We start from the raw sequence: 13,673 nt of genomic DNA on the forward strand, positions 1-13,673 counted from the left end.
GGAGGAGCAAGTTCAATGCCATCTTCACGGATCCAGCTTACCTGTGGGGTGATCCTGGCCGAGTACCTGGGCCTGCCCTCCATGTATTTCTTCCGGGGCTTCCCGTGCTCCCTGGAGCATGCATTCAGCAGAAGCCCAAACCCCGTGTCCTACATTCCCAGGTGCTATACCCAGTTCTCAGACCATATGACTTTCTTCCAACGGGTGGCCAACTTCCTTGTTAATTACTTGGAGGAATATCTATTTTACCAACCGTATTCCAGATATGAAGACCTTGCATCCAATATCCTCAAGAGAGATGTGAGCATACGCACCTTGTATCAGAATGGGTCCATCTGGCTGTTAAGATATGACTTTGTGTTTGAGTACCCCGACCAGTCCTGCTCAACATGGTCTTCATTGGAGGGAACAACTGTAAGAAGAAGGCAGTCCTGTCTCAGGTTGGTGAAGAGGGGGCTCACTCTTGGCAAAGGCAAGCGATATCTTTAGCTAAGTAATTTGGGGACAGTCACAGAATCGTGGAATGAGCCTTAGAAGTTTCCTGGCCAAGTCCTACCCCTTATCTGTTGAGAAAAACAGGTGAAGACTTGACCAAGAGGACCCGGAACTAAGAGAACAGGCCAGGTCGAAACCAGTTCTCCCAACGCCGAGTCATGCTTTTCCCCCTGGCCCTAGACCAGGGGTTCACAAACTATAATGGGTAGACAACATTGACCAGATGCTAAGAATGGTTTTTATGTTTCTAAAGGGAGGTTAAAAACAAACAAAGTATATGTGACAGAGGTGTACAGGACCTGCTAAGCCTGAATAGCTACTATCTAACCCTTTACAGAAAAAGTGTGTTGACCTCTGACCTAAAGCAAGTGTTTGTAGAAACCCTCCTGACATATGGGGAACACATCCCAGAGCTACTTTGGAAAACAAAAACATGTGAGTTTTTTTGTCCTCGTTGTTATTTTAATATTTACACCTTTGAAAGGCTTCAGATCACTATCTTTCACAGCAAAATTCTCGTTTCAATGTGTGTTTTAACAGAAAGAAAGCCTCCAATAGGTCCCAAAGACCCTGACCAGCCTCTAACATCTGTCAATCTCTTTGTTAACACAGTAAACAGTAGCTGTGAGCCAGCAGGGCCAGGGGCGATGAGCGTAATTGGATCAGTTCCAGGGAGATAGGGTCATGAAATAGATACCTCATATGTTAGGAAAATTTAACTAAGAAGTTAATAAACAAAAGTGTAATAAGAAATATTTGGCATAAGAAAGAAAAATATCATTTTTGGTACCTTGGTGCCAACCATCCTATTTTTGCAAAGAGTTGTGTTTAGTCATATTGAAAAACCATACTGTAGTAATTGTGTTATTTGAGTCCCGTGAAGCTTCTTCTGTGCTTGTCTTTCATTTGTATCTCAATCGTAGTCCCTGCAGGAAGCCACACAGAACACTGTGTGCTACAATATGTAATTATCAATTTGTATTTGTAATTACCAGTAATTAAATTACAGTGATCCACTCAAGTTTCTTTTGTCAAGTAACCAAACTATTTCAACACTATGAAAAAAATGTGCCCTTTGGAGTGATGGGAATATTTTGGGAACATGCAGGGGAGGTGGGACAAGACTGTGAAGGTACTCAATGCTACTGAATCATTCATTTATTATTTTTTTCTCTGTTTTTTCTTTCTTTTTATTCTTTTTGGTTGTTTTTGTTTTTTGTTTTTGTTTGTTTTTAAAGGTTTTCCCCCTGTCTAACTCCCCCTTCCTCCCTACCCTCTGGTAACCACTAGTCCATTGTCCATGTCCATGAGTCTCTGTCTGTCCTGTTCATTTGTTGGTTTTATGTTGATATCCCACATATAAGTGATATCATGTAATTTTCAACTTTTTCTGTCTGGCTTATTTTGCTTAGTATGATTGTTTCAAGGTCCATGCATGTTGTTGTAAATGGCAGTATTTCATCACTTTTTATGTCTGAGTAATATTCCTTTGTATATATGTACCACAGCTTCTTTTGCCAATCATCAGTGTAGGACACTTCGATTGCTTCCACGTTGAATCGTTCAATTTAAAGTAGCTATTTTGTTATGCGACTTCATCTCAATAAATTATTTTTTAAAAAGAAAGTACATCAGAGGTCTGAAAAAATGAAGGCCTGATCTATTGCTAAAAAACCTCACACACTCCCTAGTAGGCAAATATGATCGGGCAATATATAAAGTAAACAACACAAGTGATCAATAAACATATGAAAACACATTTAATTTCAGAAATAATCCAAAACGTTCAAATTAATAATAAATGAAATTCATTCTTGGGTTATCAAATCAGCAAGTGTGTTTTACAGGTAATTATTGGCTTGACTTATAACACATACCAGTATATTTCTTTCAAAAATGTACACTTACCCACGTTATATCTGAAGGGCTCCATTTGGCTGTTATGATATGACTTTGTATTTGAGTACTGAGACCAGACCTGAACGCAGTCCAGGGATACTGTTAAAATCCTACAAGAAGAGAAATGCCCACCCACTCGCTTCCTGCAAAGAATTATTTGGCCCCAAAGTCAATGTGATGAAATTGAGAAATACTGATCTAAATAAATTCCAAATGACTATCAGTGACTTGGACCACATAGGGCCCGCAGCTGGGTAGTGAGGGGGCAACAAGGATCCTTTGCCCACGCCCAGAGCTCACCTCGTGTCCTTACAAGGGTGTCTACAAGTACTACTCACTCAGGATGCAATCTCAACACCTATCGGTTGAGCTCAGGTCTGAATTGTAAGCAAGTCAGGGAAATAAAACCGCAAAACGCCAAGTCATTCTTAATAGGCACTTTTAGAAATACACGACTTAGGTCAATTTGCACAGCTCTTACAATGTTTGCTTCTCTTTACAAACCCTGTGTTTATCTTTACGACTGGAGATCTTGGAGGTTAACAGACATGTGGAGATTTTGACAACACTGTTTCTATAACTAAGGAATTATATAAAGTGACTAAATGCAAGAATGAGGGTGAAAACAAAGGTATTCGAGTACCTGAAAAACCAAAAACTTGGCTAATTAGTAATTTAGGTAATTCCAGGAGCATGAGACGAAATGGGTTATTTTATATTAGGATATAAATCACATAGCATACAATTCAATCATTTAAAGTATATATTTCCATGGCTTTTAGTATATACACAGTGGTGCAACCATCACCATGTTCCATTTGAGAACATTCTCAATCACTCAACAAAACACCCCATACCCATTAAGAGCCACTCCCCATTCCCTCTTCTCCCCAGCCCCTAGCAACCACCCATCCACCTCTGTCTATAAGAACTGGCCTATTCTGTTCATTTCATACAAACGAACACCTATAATAATTTGATTGACTTTTTTCACCAAGCATAATGTTTTCAAGTTTCATCCATATTGTAGCATTGTTGTGGAAAAGCTCCGAAGTCAGACCAGTGAAAAACCAAGCAGTAACTCAGAGAGAAGGAGAACTCAGGTTTATTACGTGCAGTCCCCCAGGAGCTAACTCTCTGAAGAGTCTGGGCCAAGAGCATAGTTGCAACATTCCTTATATACAGGGATTTTACACAAGTTGATTGGTTAGTTTGAACTCAGACTGTTACACATAGCGGGAGTTGCTATGGTTGCAAGTAGTAACCTTGGTGGAAGAGTGGGAGTTGTTACTGGTCCGTACAAAGTGATACAAATTGTTACAGGAAGTGGGAACCGCTAGGGGTACAAACTGCTACAAGAGATGGGAGCTACTAGGGGTACAAACAGTTAAATTTACAAGTCGAACGAAGTGCAAGTGAGCTCTTGCAGGAGCTCCTGCATATAGCAAGCATGTTAACCGAAGCAGAACAGAGAGCTGGTTAGCATTTTGAATTATATTTTTCTTCATTTTCCTCTTCAGCACTACTTTTCACTTCCGAAAGATATCGCGTCATATAGATATGTCACTCTTACATATATACTCATCGGCCGATGGATATCTGGGTCATTTCCCCGTTCTGGCTACTGTGAATAATATTGCTGTGAACATTTGTGTACACATTATTTATAAACACGTTTTCAGTTCTTTGGGTATGTCGCTAGCAGTGGAATGGCTGAGTCGTATCCTAACTATGGGCTTAATCTTTGAAACTACCCTTGTTGTATTATGTCCCCAGCTTTGGTATTTTGTCACAGCTGCCCTAGGAAGCGAATACACCCCTCTTTGCGTTCGGCCTCCCGCTTCCTCCTCTTGCACGTTCTGTGAGATTATCAAGTCATTTTGTTCTCTTACCGCTCACAATGCTTCTTGCCGTTTCCATGCCTCTGTGCAGGGGTAGGTGGGGACATCAAAGCACTTGTCATTGAGCTGGGTGTGGCACTAGCTGTGGCTTGGCCTCATGCAAAAGCCATAAATAAGGGTGTCGGCAAAGGCAGTTTCATGCAGGCAGTCTTTGGACCCCACTTAGCGCATGGCAATAACCTGGGCTCGGACATCGCCCCCACCAAGAGATAAAGAGCCACACAGTCAGTTCCAGCTTTTTACCTTCCATGAAAATACCCTGCCTGTTTCTGACTCAAAGAATGCACTTTTGTCTTTGTTTGGAGTGCCTGTGTCACATGGCATCTGACCAATCCCTCTGTTATGTCTGTCCTTTGAGAGGAGGAGATGGGATCCTTTTGCTGTGGCATGGGAGAGGTGCATGTTGGTCACCTGCTTTGCGTCCACTGTTTTAGGGACCTCCTGGCCATGGCGGATTCCTGTTGGAGTTGATTTGATTGGGTCTCTTTTCCTTGTAAGTAAAGTGTGGTCGCATTTACTGCTTGGCTACGTTGTATTCCTCTTGGTGACTCCAATGGCAAGATGTAGTGAGCAGAGGTGTTGGGGCCTTCTGTGCATGGTGGCTGGTACAGTGATGGTTTTGTTATCCTCCATGGAGTTGGAGTCCTCCCTTGAGATTGATAATCGGTGCCCAGTAGTATGCTCTGACATTTTGGTGTAGCCCATAGGGTCACCAAAGAAACACAGCATGGCATGGAGGAAATGTGTGGCTACATGGTCTCACTGCCCCATTGTGGTGCTGGATCCCCTGGGGGTGGGCTGACGGAACACTAAATCTATAGATTAATCTGGAACAAATTCGAGAACGTTACAATCTTCAATCTCCCTATCCAGGATGCTACATGTCTGCATTTATTATATCTAGATTTGCATCTCCAGTTGGAGCACAGAAAACACCACCAGCATTACTAACCCCCCGGGTTCACCCTGTCTTTTAACTTGGCTTATAACATCTTGTCAGCATGGGTTGTAATCACAAGGCAGGTAATCTCAGTGAGATAGCAAGATGGTGCCTTGGTATATCCCCCGACTGGCATTCCGGCTGTACAAGGAACAATGACCATGGAGACACGAAGTTCAAAGGAAGGAGATCCAACTCCGGTAACTTGTTTCATCTGCCATTAGATACGGTGGTGGCTGGAATCCTAAATTGCAGCTTCTCTTGCTAATTATAACAGTAGCTTCAATGCCAGTACAAACTGGAAGTTCCCCCTTCCCAGCCCTCGGCCCCATTCGATCTCATGCTTTCATGTACTTAATTTAGGACACGAAGAGCCTCAAGCCCACACACTTCGGTAATTTTGCATGGTCGTTGGTAGGTGTGAGTGGAGGACAGAAATGGTAGGATTTAACCTATGAGTAGTGGGGAGAAACTAAGGCTTGGGGAAAACATGCTGTTATGTGGCTTGGACAGATAGGAGATGGAGAAAGGAGAGCAGAGAAGTTCATGTGAGAGAGGCAGAAAGAGAACCAGGACCCTGGATTCACAGAGTACAAGAAATGGTGAAATCAAATGCTCTCTGCATAGTGGCAGCTGGTACACGGGAAGTGTCACAGTGTGCATGCATTTTCCAGTGGTGGCATCTGTTATCAGTGTGGATCTCTCATGTGGGTCATGTCCTCAGCCTCACCAGACACGGTGGCCTGGGACTGGCTGTCGTTGTGTCAGAAGCCATGGATGCAGAAGGCACAGTCAGTGAAAGAGGAAGTCGGACAGGGCAAAGAGCCCACCCGCATCATATCCCGGGTGAACGGGACAGGGATATGTCAACGTCCTGCTGAGCACATACAGGAGTCACTGTGTGGACCAGGGCTAGCCTCATGGTCTGTGACTCATGAGGTTGCACAGGGCCCCACCCTCAAAGGACCCCGTAAATGATGTAGCCTATCTTGTCATGAAGGAATCCATCCTTATGAGGTCTTCGGAATGTAAATGACCGTGGAGGAGCCTGAATGGAGACTGCAGTGTGTGTTTAGGCTGGATTAAGGTGCTCCCCAGCTTCTAAGCAGAGCGACACAAGGCTAGGGCCTGAGCCTTCGAAAGAAGACGAATTTAGACAGAGCCTGGTTTGAGGCCAGCTGACAGATTCCTCCTGTGTCGTGGGGAGCTGACCTGGGTTGTCGGGTACTTTACTACCCTACTATGTCATTGCTAAGGCTTGTCTTGCCTACTCCTGGCTTTAGATAACAGCAACTCTTATACCACGAGGTAAATATCGAATTTTCACCAATCCGTGGTGTTGTCTTCATCAAATCTCAAGGTCAGAGTCCATTCCGATATTGACAGCCATACTGACTGCAAATTCAAGTATACTCTTCCCTAAATAATGCAGGAGATGTTCTTGTGCAGAACAGGACTAAAACCAGAGATCCAAAGTCCCCTTTCATATTGCACAAAACTGTCTTAGCAATGTTACACACATTTTCAGGATGTGCTCTATATCACCTGTACTTAGATGAAAGAGTTTTAAGATCTGTCAAATAAAGTCACATCCAGCAGAGAGGTTTGGGTTGGTATTTATGCGTTGGCGCTTCCTCAGAGCTCAGTCGCAGCCCTGTAGAACATGGTTAACTGAGGAGTAGGTGATAAGGAGATTACATGGATAAGCACAGCCTCATTTTGGCAACTGGATGAAAAACGTGAGAGTGAACTTGATGTTCCCCTGTGGGAGCAGCAGACTTAGACTGGTTTCTTCCCAATAAGGTGATGTTGCCTGGGAAAGGTAGATGGGTGAAAGGCAAATGTGAAGGTCAGGAACAGACTCATTCTGTGATTTTCAAGGCAGCCTTTGCTCCAATGAGATGCCATTCTGTTAATTAGCTTGATGATAAGATAAAGACAAACATATATATCAGGCACAGCACGATCAGGAAAATCAGCTGCTTTGCTGTCTGTAAAGATGACTACAAGTCTCCAGCTTCCCCTGCCGATGCTCACAGGGCTGTTGCTTTTCCTGTGTGTTGGGCCCTGGACTGAGGGCGGGAAAGTGCTTGTGGTCCCCATGGAGGGGAGCCACTGGCTCAGCATGCAGAAGGCCGTGAAGGAGCTCCATGCCAGGGGTCACCAAATAGTGGTCCTTGCACCAGAAGTGACCGTGCATATCAAAAGAGAAGACTTTTTCACCCTGAAAACCTATGCCATTCCGTACACCCAGGATGAATATGAACAGCAATTACTCGGCCAGTTTAACCCGATTTTTGAAAAAGTACATTTTCTAAAAATGTATTTAAATGTAATGGCAATTTCGAAAAATATTTCTTTGTTCTTTGAAAAGACTTGTGTGGCGCTGTTGTATAACAAGGACTTGATCGGGAATCTGAATGCCAGTGCCTTTGATGTGGTTTTAACGGATCCTGTCTACCCCTGTGGAGCAGTGCTGGCTCAGTACCTATCGGTTCCTGCTGTGTTTTTTTTAAATTTCCTTCCATGTGACCTGGATTATGAGGCCACACAGTGCCCAAACCCTTCTTCTTATATTCCTACGTTATTTACTAGGAATTCAGACCACATGACATTCCTGCAAAGAGTCAAGAACATGATCTACCCTGTCAGTATGAAGTATATTTGCGACATTACATTTTCACCTTACTCAAGGCTGGCCTCTGAGCTTCTTCAGAGACAGGTGTCGCTGGTGGATATTTTCAGCTATGCATCCGTGTGGCTGTTCAGAGGAGACTTTGTGTTGAACTACCCCAGGCCGATCATGCCCAACATGGTCTTTATTGGGGGCATAAACTGTGCCGACAGGAAGCCGTTACTTCAGGTCTGTATCGGTGCCTTCATCTAATCGGTGTGCCAGGCAGAACACGTTTTGTTGCTTAAACAAGTACTAAGTGCTTACATATCCATCGGTCTGTAGATTTCTCTTTCTCACGCGCCTTCTAACATTCTTTGGTGAGATCCATTTTCAGGGGCCTCCACTAGGGTAGTTAAGGTTTGCAATGATCGTTGAGAGGGAGGAGAGGCAGGAGTGAAGTTCCGTAGCAGGATTGACAAGCAGTGGCCTGAGTCCAACAGGACCGGCCTTGTAGCGGTACCGTCTTCGTGGTTGTGCACTTTTCTTCAGCTGTGCCGGAACAGAGACACTGCACTGTGCACTGATCCATCAGGGGATTTCGGCTTCTGGGCGTTCAGTGCGAGGACAAAGGAACTAGCAAATTGCATTTGTTGACATGATCATTTTTAGTGGTCCTGTCTCAGAAAGGACCATAGCAAAATAATGCAAGCCACACATCATTTAAATTTTTTAGTGGGCATGTTAAAAGAAAAGCAAAATGTTAATTAATGACGTTTTATTAAAATATATTCAAAACATTTTCCTCTCAACATATTTTTAATAGAAATTATTAATGAGGTATTTCGTATTCATTTTCTTTCTAATACTAAGTCTTTAAAAATTGGCATGTATTTTACATGTACAGCATATATCAGTTTGGACTTGGCACAGTGTTCAGTAGTCATTTATGCCCAATGGCTACTATATCAGACAGCACACAATCACATTTGTAAATGATCCATGGATACACATAAAAATGTGTGATGTTAACTTCCTTCCTAAAAAAACTCAGCATGCTCCATTCTGAAAAAATATTCTCTATCTGAATTTTGCTCAATTTATATTTTCAATTTTAAGTAGTTTTTGCTTTATATGAATCTTTGCAAGATCGGTGCATATAGTTTTATGACTGTTGTATTTCCTTCATGAAGTTGGCCTTTAAAATTTCTTAATTGCGGTAAAATACACCCATCATAGGATTTATCATCTTCACCATCTTTAAGTGTTCAGTTCAGAAATGTTCAATACATTCACGCTGTTGTGCAACTAATGCCCAGAACACTTTTCATCTTGAATAACTGAAACTTTATACTCGTTAAATAACAACTTTCCATCCCCTGTCTCCCCAGCTCCTGGCATCCACCTTTCCAATTTCTTTTTCTATGAATTTGACTTCTCTAGGTACCTCACATAAGTGGAATTATACAGAATGTCTTTTTGTGACGGGCCTCTTTCACCTAGCATAATGTTTTCTAGTTTCATTCATTTTGTACTAGATATGGAAATTCCCTTTCCTTTTAAGCTAAGTCATATCCCATTTATGAGTGTATCACATTTTGCTTATCTATTCAGCCTTCAATAGACACTTGATTCCATTTTTTAGCTCTTTTTAATAATGCTGCTATGATCATGGGTGTACAAATTTCTCTTTAAGACCCAGTCTTTTGGGTATATATCTTGAAGTAGAACGGCTGGATCGTATGGTAATTTTATTTTTAATTTTTAGAGGAACTGCCATATTATTTTACACAGCGGTTGTACCATTTTACATTCCTACCAATAGTGCACTAGGGTTTCCATTTCTCCACATTCTCTCCAACACTTGTTTTCATTTCATTTTGATAGCAGTCATCTTAATAGATGTGAGCTGGCATCTCACTGTAGTTTTGATTTGCATTTCTATAATGGTTTCGGATGTTGAGCTTCTTTTCATGAGTCTACTGGCCTTTTGCATATCTTCTTTGGAGAAATGTCTGTTCAAGTCTTTTGCTCATTTTTGAAATGATTTTTTTGTTGTTGTTTGTTTGTTTTAGTTGAGTTTCAGGAGTTCTCTGTATATTCTGGATATTAATCTCCTATCAGATAATGTGCAAATATTTTCTTCCACTCTGTGGGTTGCCTTTTTACTCTATTGCTATTGTCATTTGATGCACAAACTTTAAAAATTTTCATGAAGTCCAATTTATCTATTTTTCATCACCTGTGCCTTTGGTGTCATATCGAAGAATCATGGCCAAATCCAACGTTGTGTGCTTTGTCCTATGTTTGCTTCTAGGAGTTTTACAGTTTTAGTTTTTACATGCAGGCCTTTGATCCATTTTGAGTTCATTTTTGTACATGGAGAATGTCTGTCTTCCTGTTTGAAGATAGGAGAGGGGATTCAGAGGGGAAGAAGACTGATCCTTCAACGGTTATTTGAAGAAAATATTCTCTCTTCCAAATGCTTTCCATTGTGGAAGCAGAACTAAAACCAGCTATGTATGGATCTCCCACTGGGGAAGTTTTTGGCTATTTGGATCCCACTGAGATGGCCACAGGTCTCCAGGTCTCTTGGGGGCTCGCGGGAACATGTCTCTCTCTGCCTGATGTGCTCCATGGAGGGAATCCACCGCAGGAAACTCTCGAGTGTCTTCTTTGTAACAGAGGAAATGCGTTTTTATTTTTCTACTCTGAAAGCCCAAATACTTCCATAAAAGATAAATATTCATATACAGGTCTACAGCAATGTGATTGAGCCAAGACATTTTACAGGAGATTTTTAATTTGGAAAATTCTTTTTTAAGAAAATGCTTTATATTTCTGTATAAGAGAAACGTTCTACTTAGCAGCACTAATCCAGGATATATTAAAACTCAATGGTGTGTTTACTCTCAATTATTAGGGCTAGCCAGAGCTGTTACATATTCATGATCTCCACGTGACCCTGGTGTGCCAGAGTATACACTTATTCTGTCCTATTCAGAGATAATTTTCAACCCTTAATTGGCATACCTACCATGAAACTGTGTACCCTTCTTTTTTTCCACTTCCAAACTCCTGACAACCTGTCCCTCCCTGCTTCCCCTCACTTCCTTCCCCAACAAATTGTTCAGTGAATGTCTTACTAGTGTAAGTTTTGCCTGGCAAGCAAATGAGTTCATTTTTAAAAAGCCTTGGTAGTCTGTTTCATTCTGATACTTCTTATAAGCTTATGTATAATAAGCACTACCTCTTGACTGTTTGATGTGGTTTTAAGATTCCCTGTGCCCCCCGTGGGACAGTGGTGGCTGAATCCTATATTCCTGCTGTGTAATTTGCATGTCATTCCATGGGGTTTGGACGTTAAGGGCACGAAAGGGTACCAAACTCGTTCTTATATATTCCTCGTTCGGGCCGTTTGAACTTCTGTAAAGAATTAAGAACATGCTGTATTTTTAGTCTGTCTAGTTCAGTTTCTTTTTACTCTCATGCCTTATGCGAGCCATTCCTTGGAGATGACCAAGGGGTATGGCACACTTTGTGATGGACTATCCGAAGGCAACCATATCCCAGAAGGATTTTTATGGTGGGCAGAGACTGTGCCAACAAAATGCTACTCCCTCACATGTATGTTGCCTCATCCAATCAATACTCCAAGTGAAATCTAGCTTTCATCATCCTAATTTCATAAGAGATACAGCCTGAACATGGCAATAGGATAGTTTTATGTAGCCTTACAAAAATGCTTTTCACATTTCCATCAGTCACTGAACCAAGTTGCCAAAAATGCTTTTCACATTTCCATCAGCTGTAGAACCAAATTTGGTCCAGGCTAGCAGTAAAATTTGCATTAAGTATTTGACTCATCACTACCTCTGTTTTTTTTTTTTTTTTAATTAAGTGACCTGAATATGGCCCTAATGATGCTAGTAACAAACCTGAAACTATAAAAAAAATCACTTATTTTGCTCACATCTTTGGAGGGAACATATTCCTGTTAACACTGATTTCAGTTCAGTGAAACAGACTTCAGACTTCTGACCTCCAGATCTTTAAGAGAACAAATGTGGATTGTTTTAAGCAACCAAATTTGTGGTAATTTGTTAAAGCACCCATAGGAAACTAATAAATCCACTTTGCTAAGTTTATCTGCTTTTCAAAAGCCTACGCTTAAAAGTATATTTAAACAACAGTTAACTCTTACTAAGTCACCAGCATCTATAAGGAACTAAAAACTAATTGAAGCAGAGGTATTAATATAATCATATCTTTTACGTGCTAAATAATGAAATAAAACTGTTCAATCTTGGCAATGTTAACCACAGAGCAAACTACCTGGGTCAAATTTCTCACAAAAGGGAAAGGCAAGATTCAAGGTCCCGTGATGAACATTTTGTCTAGTTCTATGAAATTAACAGTCTGCCTCGGGATTATATTTAAGAAACAGCCAAGTGCATACAGATAATTACAACAGTTTTAAGGACAGGGGTCCTATTTGTGTGGTCCCAACAAGAAGAACAAAGAGACGTTGGCATGAACTGTTTATAAATTCTTGAGTACAGTTATTCTGAGAGTAGAGGTCACTTGCAATCTTCAAAACAATGTCCTGCGCTTTCTATGTGCTTTAAGTTAAACAGGGACTGGAATTACCTGGTTTCAAAACGCAGCAACTGCTCTTTGCCATTTATTATCACGGACTTTACCTCTCCATCTTCTTCCACTTCCACTCTTTCTTGGCCATTCTCAATGACTCTCTTGGTGGTGATTTTTTTGCCATTAATGATTTCGGTGGAAGTGGACACAGATTTGAAGCTACCAGTCCCACCACTACCACAAGACATGGAAAAGGAAGAAAAGCCCCCATTCCCCAGGGAACCAAAGGAATTAAATCCTGCATCAAAAGAAGAAAAACCACCCGCAAATGCTGGAAATTCACTGAAGGTGGAGAAAAGGGGTGTGCACCCTCCGCTTCTGCTTCCCCGGGAGCTCCTCCGACCCCTCGAAATGTTCTCGAGCGGGTCTCCGAAGAAATCGAACGAAAATGGGTCCCGACCACCGAAAAACTCCTTGAAGACCTCAGCCGGGTCGCGGAAGGTGAACACGTATTCGAAGGGGTCCTCGAAGGGCCCACCACTGCTGCCGCCGCAGTCCTCCACTCCTGCCTCGCCGTACCGGTCGTAGACGTCCCTTTTCTTGGTGTCTGACAACACCTCGTATGCCTGGGCCACTTGTTTGAATCGTCTCTCTGCCTCCTCCTTGTTCTCTGGGTTTTTGTCGGGGTGCCACTTGAGCGCCAGCTTGCGGTACGCTTTCTTGATGGCCTCAGAAGAGGCCTGGCGAGGCACTCCCAGCACCTCGTAGTAGTCCACCATGCTGGACTGCCGGGCACGGCCCAAGGCCCACCGGCCACAGGCACGAAGGAGCGGTGCAGTGGGCACTCTCGGAGCGTGGCCAGAATGCCCCGCGAGCGCAGGCCACCCGGAAGGCACCCGTTGTGACGTCGTCGCATCTCATTGGTTGAGGCCGGGTCCCAGAATGCAGTGCTCAGCGGCTTGCCCCGCCCCTCTGTGGCGCCGTGTGCGTTGTTTCTTGCTGGCGCGAAGACCCCGCCCATCCAAGGCCCCGCCCACCCACCAGTTCCACCCACTCATCCCTCAGTTGAGCTGTGAGCTACAAACAGGGTGCCAAAGAGAGGAGTTGTCCACGTGGGGACCGATTTTCTTAAAGGTGGCTTTACATCACACTTCCCTTTGGCCTTAGATACAAGTAGGGTGACGAGAGTGAATTTAGTCTGACCCTGGGCTGAAGGGCAGTCATATCATTT

The 13,673-nt window shown here is 42.7% G+C and overlaps 1 pseudogene; it reads right to left on the reverse strand.

Annotated features, from left to right (window-relative positions):
• Positions 1-12,781: 12,781 nt before the first annotated feature.
• On the reverse strand, positions 12,782-13,221 carry LOC105311386 (annotated as a pseudogene).
• Positions 13,222-13,673: the final 452 nt, after the last annotated feature.

Source organism: Pteropus vampyrus, unplaced genomic scaffold (genome assembly GCF_000151845.1).
Source record: "Pteropus vampyrus isolate Shadow unplaced genomic scaffold, Pvam_2.0 Scaffold1000003663, whole genome shotgun sequence".
NCBI lineage: Eukaryota > Metazoa > Chordata > Mammalia > Chiroptera > Pteropodidae > Pteropus > Pteropus vampyrus.